General features: G+C 41.7%; 1 protein-coding gene and 1 non-coding gene across 3 annotated transcripts in view; one reads left to right on the top strand and one right to left on the bottom strand.

Annotated features, from left to right (window-relative positions):
- Window positions 1-12,347, top strand: part of GPR160 (G protein-coupled receptor 160) — a 50,584-nt gene that overhangs the window by 34,850 nt on the left and 3,387 nt on the right. Inside the window, exons 3-4 of one of the 2 annotated variants that reach the window (XM_070466440.1) lie at window positions 9,582-9,656; window positions 10,947-11,063. The gene's annotated coding sequence lies outside the window, so the exon portion shown is untranslated. The remainder of the gene's footprint in view (window positions 1-9,581; window positions 9,657-10,946; window positions 11,064-12,347) is intronic. The other variant, XM_020882126.2, reaches the window with a different exon arrangement.
- LOC139034935 (small nucleolar RNA SNORA40) lies at window positions 6,948-7,069 on the bottom strand. The gene has a single exon (XR_011487504.1). It is a non-coding gene; the product is annotated as a small nucleolar RNA SNORA40 (small nucleolar RNA).

Here is a 12,347-nt window from a genome sequence, read left to right as displayed (position 1 = left end):
GTCTTTACTATTTCTTCCTGAATTGATCCCTAGAGAAGGATGTTTGGATCTTTATGTTTTGTGAAAATGGTATTCTTGCAATCTAAGTGAGGAAAAGAAGGCTAGGGAGGTCTCAACTTTTAATGTGCATAGTTTTACTCAGAGTCCGTTTTCAGCCTGGTAGCCCGTCATCTTCAACTCTTGTCACAGTCTAGAGACTCTGTGTTCCTCATGCCAGAGAACAGCTGCATTCTTATTCCACAGTTTGGGAGACTGTTACCTGTTGCATTGAATTGGGGAAGGAATCTTGGATCTGTTTATTTCATTTGCAGCTAATCCTCTTGTTTTTAGTCCCATCTTTGCATCCCTTTTCAAAGTTACCTGGGCCAACAATTCCTAAGCCTTTTGGGGGCCCTGAGGTATAAATTAGATTGCCACTGTGCTTTCTCTGTTGCTGGCATTCTTCAGTCTATTATCAGTATATATGACTCCTCTGAAGATTTTATTAAAAATGCTGATTGATTCAACAGCTCCAAGTTGGAGCCTGAGATTCTGTATTTATAATAAGCTCCTTGCTATGGTGTTTAGTTACTAAGTCATGTCTCTTCGAAACCCCGTGGACTGTAGCCCGCCAGGCTCCTCTGTCCATGGGATTTCCCAGGCAAGAATACTGGAGTGAGTTGCCATTTTCTTCTCCAAGGGATCTTCCCAACCCAGGGATCAAACCCGAATGTCCTGCTTGGCGGGCTGATTCTGTTCAGTTGAGCCACCTAGGAAGCCCATAGCAAGCTCCAAGGTGATGCTTATGTTCCTGTTCCTGTTTTCTTGGAAAGGAAAGAAACAGCTTCATTGGAGGTTGTATCATAGTTTATATAGCCAATTTCCTATTGATGAATATTTAAATTCTAGATTTTTGCTTTTAATATTTGGAGATGAAAGTATTAAAAATAAATAAACAAAACATACCCATTTCCATGTTCAGTTTGAATTTTGAAATATGTATATTAACTTGTTGAACCACCACCCCAATCCAAATAAATTACATTTTCATCTCTACAAAAAAGTTGTCTGGTGCCTCTGCCCCAGCCTGGCCCTAGGTTTCTACTGATGGTCTGTCTGACCCTATAGATTAGTTCTGCTGTTCTATAATTCCATATAATTGGAATTATACAGTCTGTACTATTTTGTGTTAGGATGTTTTCTTTCAGCATGTTTTTTTAATTTATCCCTGTGTAGCATGTATCAGTACTTTATTCCTTTTTATTGCTGAAAAGTATTCTACTGTCTATCTGTTCTTCTATTATTCTACTTTCTATCCATAAAAAGTATATTCTATGGGTATACTACTGTTTGAAAGTGAAAGTGAAGTCGCTCAGTCGTGTCCGACTCTTTGTGACCCCATGGACTGTAGCCTACCAGGCTTCTCCGTCCATGGGATTTTCCAGGCAAGAATACTGGAGTGGGTTACCATTTCCTTCTCCAGGAGATCTTCCCGACACAGGGATTGAACTCGGGTCTCCTGCATTGTAGGCAGACGCTTTACCGTCTGAACCATCAGGGAAGTCCAATACTACTGTTTAGGTGGTGCTAATGGTGAAGAATCCACCTGCCAATGCAGGAGACTAAAAAGACTTGGGTTCAGTCCCTGGGTCTTGCCTGGAGAATCCTGTAAACAGAGGAGCCTGATGGGCTATGGTCTGTAGGGTTGCAAAGAGTCAGACATCACTGGAGCGACTTAACACACAGTTTATTTATCCATTCTCCTGTTGGTGGATATGTGATGTGGGTTTTGGAGCCATGGTGAATCAAGGTGCTACACACGTTTGTGTCCAAGTCTCTTTGTGTGGACATACATCTTCACTTTTCTTGGGTAAATACCTCGGAGGAGGGTTATTGGATAAAATGGTGATCAGATGTCAGTGTTGTTAAGAAATCTGCAAGCTGTTTAAGCACTTTCAGGTCATTCTACATCCTTGTCAACACACATATTGTCAGTCTTTAAATTTTAACTCTTTTAGTGGGTATGCAACAGTATCTCATTGTGGCCTTCGTTTCCTGAACGCGTCTGTTCAGATCTTCTGCCCATTTTTTGAAAGGCTAATTATCTTAGAGTTATAAGAGTCTGTTCTTATTCTGGGTCCAAGTCATTGATAAGATACCCTGTATATCTTCTCCCTGTAAAGTCTGTAACTTTTGTTTTTCTTAACTATGCTTTTAAAGAGAAGTAAATATTTGCTTTTTAACTGAGTCCAATTTATCAGCCTGTGTGTGTGCACGAGCACATGTGCCCCTGCTGAGGGAGCTGTGACCACTGCAGTGGAGGTCCAGTTGTTTTTCAGTCACTTAAGTCGTGTCCAGCTCTGCAACCCTGTGAACTGCAGTACACTAGGCTTCCCTGTCCTTCACTGTCTCCTGGAGTTGGCTCAGACTCATGTCCATTGAGTCAGTGATGCCATCCAACCATCTCATCCTCTGGCATCGCCTTCTCCTCTTGCCTTCAGTCTTTCCCATCGGGTCTTTTCCAGTGAGTCAGCTCTTCACATCAGGTGGCCAGAGTATTGGAGCTTCAGCATCAGACCTTCCAGTGAACATTTAGGGTTGATTTCCTTTAGGATTGACTATTTTGATCTCCTTGCAGTCCAAGGGACTCTCAAGAGTCTTCTCCAACACCACAGTTCAAAAGTATCACTTCTTTGGTGCTTCGCCTTCTTCATGGTCCAGTGCTCACATCCATACATGGTTACTGGATAAACCGTAGCTTTGACTATTCAGGACATTTGTTGGCAAAGTGATGTCTCTGCTATTTAATAAGCTGTCTGGGTTTGTCATACATTTTCTTCTAAGGAGCAAGAGTCTTTTAGTTTCATGGCTGTAGTCACCGTCCACAGTGATTTTGGAGCCCAAGAAAATAAAATCAGTCACTGTTTCCACTTTTCCCCCATCTGTTTGCCATGAAGTGATGGGACCAGAGGCCATGGTCTTAGTTTTTTGAATGTTGAGTTTTAAGTCAGCTTTTTCACTCTCTTCTTTCACTTTCATCAAGAGGTTCGTTAGTTCCTCTTCTCTTTCTGCCATTAGAGTGATATCATTGTATCTGAGTGTTGGTATTTCTCTCTGCAATCTTGATTCCAGCTTGTCATTTATCCAGCCCAGCATTTCACATGATGTACTCTGCATGTAAGTTAAATAAGCAGGGTGATAATATATAGCCTTGACATACTCCTTTCCCAATTTGCAACTGGTCCATTGTTCCATGTCCAGTTCTGACTGTTGCTTCTCGACCTGCATACAGGTTTCACAGACAGGTAAGGTGGTCTGATATTCCCATCTTTAGGAATTTTCCAGTTTGTTGTGATCTACACAGTCAAAGGCTTTAGTGTAGTCAGTGAAGCATAAGTAGATATTTTTCTGGAATTCTCTTGCTTCTGTGATCTAGCCGATGTTGGCAATTTGATCTCTGATTTCTCTGCTTTTTTTAAATCCAGCTTGAACATCTGGAATTTCTTGGTTCGCATACTGTTGAAGCCTAGCTTGAAAGATTTTGAGCATTACCTTGCTAGCATGTGAAATGAGCGCAATTGTATGGTACTTTGAACATTCTTTGGCATTGCCCTTCTTTGGAATTGGAATGAAAGCTGACCTTTTTCAGTCTTGTGGCTACTGCTGAGTTTTCCAAATTTGCTGGCGTATTGAGTGCAGCACTTAACTGCATCGTCTTTTAGGATTTGAAATAGCTCAGCTGAAATTCTATCACTTCCACTAGCTTTGGGTCCCTCCCCTCAAATTCTTGTCTATCTGAAATGCAACTTTATTTGGAAATAGGTTTTTGAAGATGTAATGAAGGTAAGGCCATACCAGAATAGGGCGGGCCCTGAATTGCAGATGACACCACCCTTATGGCAGAAAGTGAAGAAGAACTAAAGAGCCTCTTGATGAAAGTGAAAGAGGAGAGTGAAAAATTTGGCTTAAAGCTCAACGTTCAGAAAACTGAGATCATGGCATCTGGTCCCATCACTTCATGGGAAATAGATGGGGAAAAAGTGGAAACAGTGTGAGACTTTATTTTTCTGGGCTCCAAAATCACTGCAGATGGTGATTGCAGCCATGAAATTAAAAGATGCTTACTCCTTGCAAGGAAAGTTATGACCAACCTAGACAGCATATTAAAAACTAGAGACATTACTTTGCCAACAAAGGTCTGTCTAGTCAAGGCTATGGTTTTTCCAGTGGTCATATATAATGCAGCGTTGGTGGTATAGTGGTAAGCATAGCTGCCTTCCAGTGGTCATATATGGATGTGGAGTTGGACTGTGAAGAAAGCTGAGTGTCAAATAATTGATGCTTTTGAACTGTGGTGTTGGAGAAGACTCTTGAGAGTGCCTTGGACTGCAAGGAGATCCAACCAGTCCATCCTAAAGGAGATCAGTCCTGGGTGTCCACTGGAAGGACTGATGCTGAAGCTGAAACTCCAGTATTTTGGCCACCTGATGCGAAGAGTTGACTCATTGGAAAAGACCCTGATGCTGGGATTGGGGGAAGGAGGAGAAGGGGAAGACAGAGGATGAGATGGCTGGATGGCATCACCGACTCAATGGACATGAGTTTGAGTAAACTCTGCGAGTTGGTGATGGACAGGGAGGCCTGGCGTGCTGTGACTCATGGGGTCGCAAAGAGTCAGACACGACGGAGAGACTGAACTGAAGCGAATGCAGTGACCAGGGTTCTTAAAAGAGGAGAGGACACACAGAGACAACACAGGGGAGAAGTCTGTGTAAAGATGGAGGCAGGGACAGGTGTTCTGCTGGCACCAGCCAAGGAACGCCACAGTCTCCAGAAACTGGAAGAGGCAAGGAAGGATGCTCCTCTAAAGCCTTAAGGAAGCACAGCTGTGCTGAGACCTTGATTTCAGCTTTCCAGCCCCCAGAACTGTGAGAAGACTAATTTCTGTTGTTTTGACTACCCAGTGGTAATTTTTTATGGCAGCCCTTGGAAACTAATACACCTACTGGGATCACAAAGATTTCCTGTTTTCTTCTACAGATTTCAGCTTCACTTCTACATTTAGTCTTATGGTCCATTTGGAGTTTATTTCTGTGTATGGTGTGAGAAAAGAATTAAGGTTAATTTTTCCCATGTGGATATCCATTTTCTAGCACCATGTTTAGAAAATACCCTCCTTCCCCTTCTTAATTAACTTGTCCTTTTGTTGAGAATCATAAATATGTGAGTCTACTAGATTCTGTTCTGTTCCATTGATTTATAGGACTATCCTTACGGAAATGCTGCTCAGTTGCCGCCAACTCTATGTGACCCCATGGACTGTAGCCCTCCAGGCTTCTCGGTCCATGGAGTTTTCCAGGGAAGAATACTGGAGTGGGTTGCCATTTCCTACGCCAAGGGATCTTCTCAACCCAGGAATCGAACCTGTGTCTCTTTTGTCTCCTGCATTGGTGGGTGGATTCTTTACCACTGGAAATCGCATCCTAGCTAATGCTGATGCTGCTAAGTCGCTTCAGTCGTGTCCAACTCTGTGCGACCCCATAGATATCTGGCAGCCCACCAGGCTCCTCTGTCCCTGGGATTCTCCGGACAGAAATACTGGAGTGGGTTGCCATTTCCTTCTCCAGTGCATACATGTGTGCTAAGTCACTTCAGTTGTGTCTGACTCTGTGTGACCCTATGGACAGCAGCCCACTAGGCTCCTATGTCCACGGGATTCTCTAGGCAAGAATACTGGAGTGGGTTGCCATTTCCTTCTCCCCCTTGTTCTAATACTCCCTCTTTATTTCTGTACCTTTTATAACAGTTCTTAAAATCAGGTAATGTAAGTTCACCAACTTTGTTCTTAAAAATTATTTTGGCTCTGTTGGGTCCTTTACATTTCCATGTAAGTTGTAGAATCAGCTTGCCAATTTCTACAAAAAACTTGGCTGAGTCTTACAGTCCATTGTAAATGTCTTCATTGATTTAGATCTTCTTTAATTTCTTTCTGCACTGTCTTTATTTATAAGTGTAAAAGGCTTTTTTAAAATTATGTGTGACACAGACAAAATTGTCAGTACATTTTTGAGGAATTTAACATGTTCTGATTCCTTCCACTGCCAGTCACCGTAGTTCCTCCAGTGTTTGAGTCATAATCTTCAAGATAGCCCTTTTAAAAAGAACTTTTGCTCAGTCCACAGTTGTAAATCCAGAATTCTTTGAGGTCACCTTTAATCTCCAGTGGGATATAGACACACTTCAAAAATTCCCCACCTGTAACCTTTAGGATCCAGTTTTCTCAAACAGTTTATCTTAGGCCCATGTTTAGGGTCAGAAGAGACAGATCTGATTGGTTTTTAATTTTTCACACCCTCTAAACATGAATAAAGTTGAAATCATATTCACTCCTAAGCTGTCACATCCTAGGACAGATCCCTGGGCTATGCCAGTACCTTTTGAAGTACAGACATTGTGTTCTCAAGATGAAAAATCTTAAAAAACAAGCCATCCTTGTTTCATGTCAACACTAAAATTAGAGTACTAAATCAATATAGTCATTTCCCTCATAGTTTATGCTTTTAAATTATCAATTCAATAATCCTGGAAGCAACCTTTGTGTGTATTCAGTTCAGTTCAGTCGCTCAGTCGTGTCCGACTCTTTGCGACCCCATGAATCACAGCACGCCAGGCCTCCCTGTCCATCACCAACTCCCAGAGTTTACTCAAACTCATGCCCATCAAGTCGGTGATGCCATCCAGCCATCTCATCCTCTGTCGTCCCCTTCTCCTCCTGCCCCCAATCTCTCCCAGCTTCAGGGTCTTTTCCAGTGAGTCAACTCTTCACATGAGGTGGCCCAAGGATTGGAGTTTCAGCTTCAGCATCAGTCCTTCCAATGAACACCCAGGATTGTTCTCCTTTAGGATGAACTGGTTGGATCTCCTTGCAGTCCAGGGGACTCTACATTACTTGAATCTGTTTTAGGTATCATGTTCCTTCTTATCTGTATCAAAATTGATGCTGAACAGTGAGTTCTGAGTTGCAAAAGAGGATTTTTGTACCTGTCTATAAGTTTTGTCCACAAATGATACAAAAGCATACACAAGTGCTATTTCTGAGCGTTTAAAATATTCAGAATACTGTGCTTGCGTGTTGTTTGTTAAACAACCCTACATTTTTCATATATTTGATGCTATGGCAAATGTGATTTCATTTTCCAATATCACTGGTGTATAGAAATTGATTTTTAAAAATTAATCTGCAACCTTGCTAGATTTACTTATTTTAGGAGCTCTTACTGCAGACTTTCTAAGTACTTGATCATATCATTCATGATTAAAGACAGCTTTACTTTCCTATATACATGCCTTTTATTTCTTCTTAATGACTTCCTGTGTTAGCTAAGACCGCTAATGAAATGTTGAGGAGGGTTGGAGGGTGGACATCCTTGCATGGCTCCTGATCGTAGGGGGAAAAGCACCACTCTTTCAGCATTTGGGTTTTTCATTGATGCTTTTTATCTGGTTGGGAAGTTCCCTTCTCTTTGTTTTTGTGAGTTTTTTTTATCATGTTGGGTTTTGTTAAGTGCTTTTTCTACATCTATTCAGATGATCATATAGTTTTTCTCCTTTATTCTGTTAGCATGATGAATCACATCATTCTCTAGTGTTAAACCAAGATTGCATTAGCTATGATGTATTAGGTTATATTATTATTTTTGTACATTAATGAATTTAATTTCATGCATATGTTTTGTTAAGGTTTTTTGCCTCGTATTCTTGAGGGATGATGCTTTATGATTTAGTTTTCTTGAAATGTCTTTGTTTTTTGTTATAAGGGTAATTCTGGTCTTGTAAAATAAGTTGGAAGGTGCTTCTCTCTTCTGTTCTCTTTGGTATTTCTTCCTTAAATGTTCAGCAGAATTCATCTGTGCAAACATGTGAGCCTAAAATTTTCTTTGTGGGAAGGTTTTTAAGTACAAAGTCAATTTCTTTAATAGGAATTTTAAAAAATGCCTGTATATATTTATTTTTGGCTGGGTTGGGTCTTCGTCACTGCACAGGTTTTTCTCTAGTTGCAGCACACGGGGGCTCTCTCTAGCTGTGCGAGGGCTTCTCATCGCAGCCGCTTCTCTTGTTGCCACCACCAAGCTCTGGAACACGGGCTCGGGAGTTGCGGCTGAACGCACCGCTGACCGGGCTTCAGTCGCTGCGGCTCCTGTGCTCCGGAGCTTGCTGCTCAGCACATGGGATCTTCCCAGGTCAGGGATTGAACTCGTGTCTCCTGCACTGGCAGGCGAACTCGTTACCACTGAGCCACCGGGGAAGCCCCATGAGCCCTATTTTTTTTTTTTTTTTTTTTAATTTATTTTTTTTTTTGAGCCCTATTTTTTTAAGGGATCTTTTTGAATGAGTTTTGGTAGTTCATGTCTTTCCGGAAATTTGTCTGTTTCATCACAGTTGTCTCATTTATTGGAATAGAGCTATTCTAAATAGTCCCCTATTATCTTTATAATGTTTGTAGGATCTGTACTGAGGCCCTCTCTTTCCTAATTTTCCTAAGTTTTTTTCTCAGTTTGGTTGGAGGTTTATAGTTTTATTGTTTTGTTTTTCAAAGAACCAGCTTTTGACTGTTTTTACTGTTGTGTGTGTTTTAAAATGTCTGTTGTTTTCTACTCTTTATTATAGCCTTCCCTTGGTTACTTTGGGATTTACTTTACTCTTTTTTTTTTTTTTTGGCCACACTGTGAACCGTATGAGATCTTAGTTCCCTGACCAGGGATTGAGCCTAGACCCTCAGCAGTAAGAGTACAGAGTCCTAATCACTGGACTCCAGGGAATTCCCTTACTTTTCTTTTTCTTAAGGTGAAAATTTGGGTCAATGAATCAAGACCTTCTTTTTCAATACAGGCAAATATAAGAATGTCAGTACAAAAACAGTTCCTAGTGGAAATTAAAACTGAATTTTGATTTTCTTGATTTTCTTATATTTGCATTGCTGCTTTTCAAAATTGTTTTGTCTACTATAGATTTATAAATTCTGATAATGTAAATACTACTTGCTATTCCCTAAGGAAATGTTAAGAGAATTACAAGGCATTTTAAGTGTCAGGGTAGGCCATAACATCTAATCATGAATCCTTCCAGCTTGATATAACAGACTGTCTTCCTGCTTCCACTGTCCATCCATTCTGAATCCCCGGGGCTTTGCTCTGCCACACACAGTCACTCAAGAACCCAGGTTGCCAGGCCCCGCTGTGTTGAGCTATGCCGTCGACCCCCTGTGGCAGGAAGGGCGCCCTGAGGGGCTCTGCTCCGCTGCTGTGGGCACCAGTGATCTGCATAGTCACTCTTACTTGGAAAGCTCGTTCACATAAATTAGATCCCTTTCTACATTTCCAGTTGTGAGCTGAGCCATAATTGTGGCTTCCTGAAGAGTTCTGAAGTCAGACCCAAGGTTGAACTTCAAGCTTCAGCACTTAACAATCATGCATCCCAAGGAAATGTGCTGGTTAACCCCCGAGCGTTTCCTCATGGGAAAAAAATGCCATGATGCTTGTAAGGGTTAGGAAAAAAGTATGTGAGGCCGCTGGACAAGGCTTAATACACTATTTCTCCCACAGGCTTTCTTCACTCGGGAGGTCAGCAAATCCAGCTACAGGCTAATCTCGTTTTCTGTGTAACAACAGACCAGAATGGTAACTGTGCTCGTCTTCCCATCCTCTTAATGCAGATGGTTTTGTTAAGTTTTCCTGTGATTGCGTAACACAGCTATTTGATTGTAATAATGCTATGAAGTTATATACCTTTTTGTTTTAGTCTCAAACTTTCATTAATGTACAGCAGACTTTACAAAAGCTACATGTGTGGTATTGCAACTGATTTTTATAGATGAGAATTCAACTGCCTGCTGTTGAGCCAGATACTAATTTGTGAAATGTGAAAGAGTGCAACTGAGCTCACTCAGTTTTTTTGTTTGGGAAAAGAGAGTATTTTTTCACTTAAAAAAAATGTTATGTTAACATGGAACAAGTGTCAAAAGGTCCTGAAACAAAACAATTTGAGAACTGCTAGGTTAGACTCTGAGCCTGTGGCTGAAGACTGCCATGTGAACAGGGTTCCTGTCACCCGCACTTGTATTGCAGGGCCTTTGGTGACTTCATCCAAGTATCAGGGGCTCCCAGCAGTGATACAGAACCCGCCTGCCAGTGCAGGAGACCCAAGAGACTCAGGTTCAGTTCCTGGGCCAGGAAGGATCCCCTGGAGGAGGAAATGGTAACCTACTCCAGTATTCTTGCTTGGAGAATCCCATGGACAGAGGAGCCTGGCGGGCTACAGTCCATGGTGTCACAAAGAGTTGGACATACAGAAAGAAAAACACCAATATAGTATATTAATGCATACATATGGAATTTAGAAAGATGGAAACAATCACCCTATATGGGAGACAGCAAAAGAGACACAGATATAAAGAACAGACTTTTGGACTCTGGGAGAAGGCGAGGGTGGAATGATTTGAGAGAATAGCACTGAAACATGTATATTACCATATGTGAAATAGATGACCAGTCCAGGTTTGATGCATGAGACAGGGCGCTCAGGGCCGGTGCACTGGGACAACCCTGAGGGATGGGATGAGGAGGGGGGTGGGAAGGCGTCAGGATGGGGGACACATGTACACCCACGGCTGAGTCACGTGAATGTATGGCAAAAGCCGCCACAACATTGTAATTAGTCTCCAACTAAAATAATTTAAAAAAACATTTTAAAAAGTCAGACATGACTGAGCGCGCACACACACACACACACACACAGAGTCTAAGTATCCCTTTTCTTCCTTTTGCTGGAAAAAAGATTATAAACAATTAGTCACTTGCTCTAATCCCACAACTAGTTTTTCTAGGCAGAGATCTGGAGGCAGTTGCCCTGAGCTGCAGTTATTTAGATGGCTGTTAATGATGGTTATTTTTGTTTTCTTTCACACACAGCTTATTTGTATGGCGTTTTGGTATGCCAGGAACCAAAAACAAAATAATTCAAGGCAGTGAAACTGAAGTAAACTAGGAAGATCATCAGCCGAGAAGGGCCTGTTGGGAGGAAGCAGAGTAAGTATAGTGTGCATTGAGAATAGGTTGGGTTGTATTAATACATGGAAAAGCAGAGACTGGGTCAGTGAAAAGAAATAATGTTTTGTTTCTCTCAGGCCTAGCCTGCTAATACTTCTAAACTGGCCAGATCACACAGCAAGCCCAAAGATGCCTTGAAAAGGACGTGCACGTTAACTTCTTAAGTTGTGTAAGAGCATGACTTGATTCATAAGTAGTCTAAAACATCATTCAGGAAAGGATCGTATCTTAATAAATCTCTGACCTAGTATTCAAGGGAAGACTGGGGACAGGTAGCCCTATCAGAGGACTTTTGTCCAACTAAATATTGCAATTTTAAATACTTTTAGTAGTTTCTAGGGGACGTGGGGTGTAACATTTTCACCTAAGAAAGTTTTGGTTTCCACGTCATTTTCCAACCTACTTCCCTTTGACTGCTTTTTATTGCCTCAGTGGCCTGTCTTCCCTGGGTCTTGTTTTTCTTGCCTCTGAAGCTTGCCCCAGCTCTGTGATCTCCTACACACGCCATTTCAGGCTTCTCTCTCTCTGCCGATCTTCTTTTGAAGAGGCTCCTGGTTCGGGACTCCTTGGCCGGGGCTGCCCCCGCCCCCTCCCTCTTCCCTGACCCCCCTTAGCCCCTGGGAGGCACTCAGGGTTACTTGCCTCCTCTTGGGACCTGTCTTTCTCAAGAGCCCCCCGCAGAGAGTCAGTGGTGAAGTGGGAACTTGGCAAGCATTCCTTGGATGTTTCCTTTAAACACGATTCCTTAGCTTTACTTTTTGAATTTTGGGTAGGAGTTATAAAGGACACAGTCATTTTATACTGATGATTCTTTCTTCCTTTTAATCCTAAACATACTTTTAAAAAGTAGGTCTTTATGAACCCATACCATTTCCCTTCCTCCCCTCCCTGCCCCCCATTCCCAACGTCTGCCATTTAAAACTAAGCCAGTTCTTTCCTTGGCACAAGGAGGATTTCATATGCTCTTGTCATTCCACCCAGGTTTCCTTACCCAAAGCCAGTAGCATTCGTCAGGGTGGTAGCCATGATTCTGTGCCCTGGTGTATCAAACCTGAAATGGAACTTTTTTGAGAGGGTAAAGTTTACAGTGTATTTTGAATATAGTTTAAAAAAATTGAGCATATACCCAGAACTTATTTGATTTGTTCTTTTATAATGTATAGTTATGGAAATACGTATTGGATGATTTTTATAGTTATCTTTACATATATACATGTGTATGTAAATAGGTACATTATTTGTGTGCCTTAATGACAAGGTCGA

Source organism: Odocoileus virginianus, chromosome 4 (assembly GCF_023699985.2).
Source record: "Odocoileus virginianus isolate 20LAN1187 ecotype Illinois chromosome 4, Ovbor_1.2, whole genome shotgun sequence".
Classification (NCBI taxonomy): domain Eukaryota; kingdom Metazoa; phylum Chordata; class Mammalia; order Artiodactyla; family Cervidae; genus Odocoileus; species Odocoileus virginianus.
Note: the sequence above shows the minus strand (reverse complement) of the source record. Positions and strands in the feature narration are given on the sequence as shown.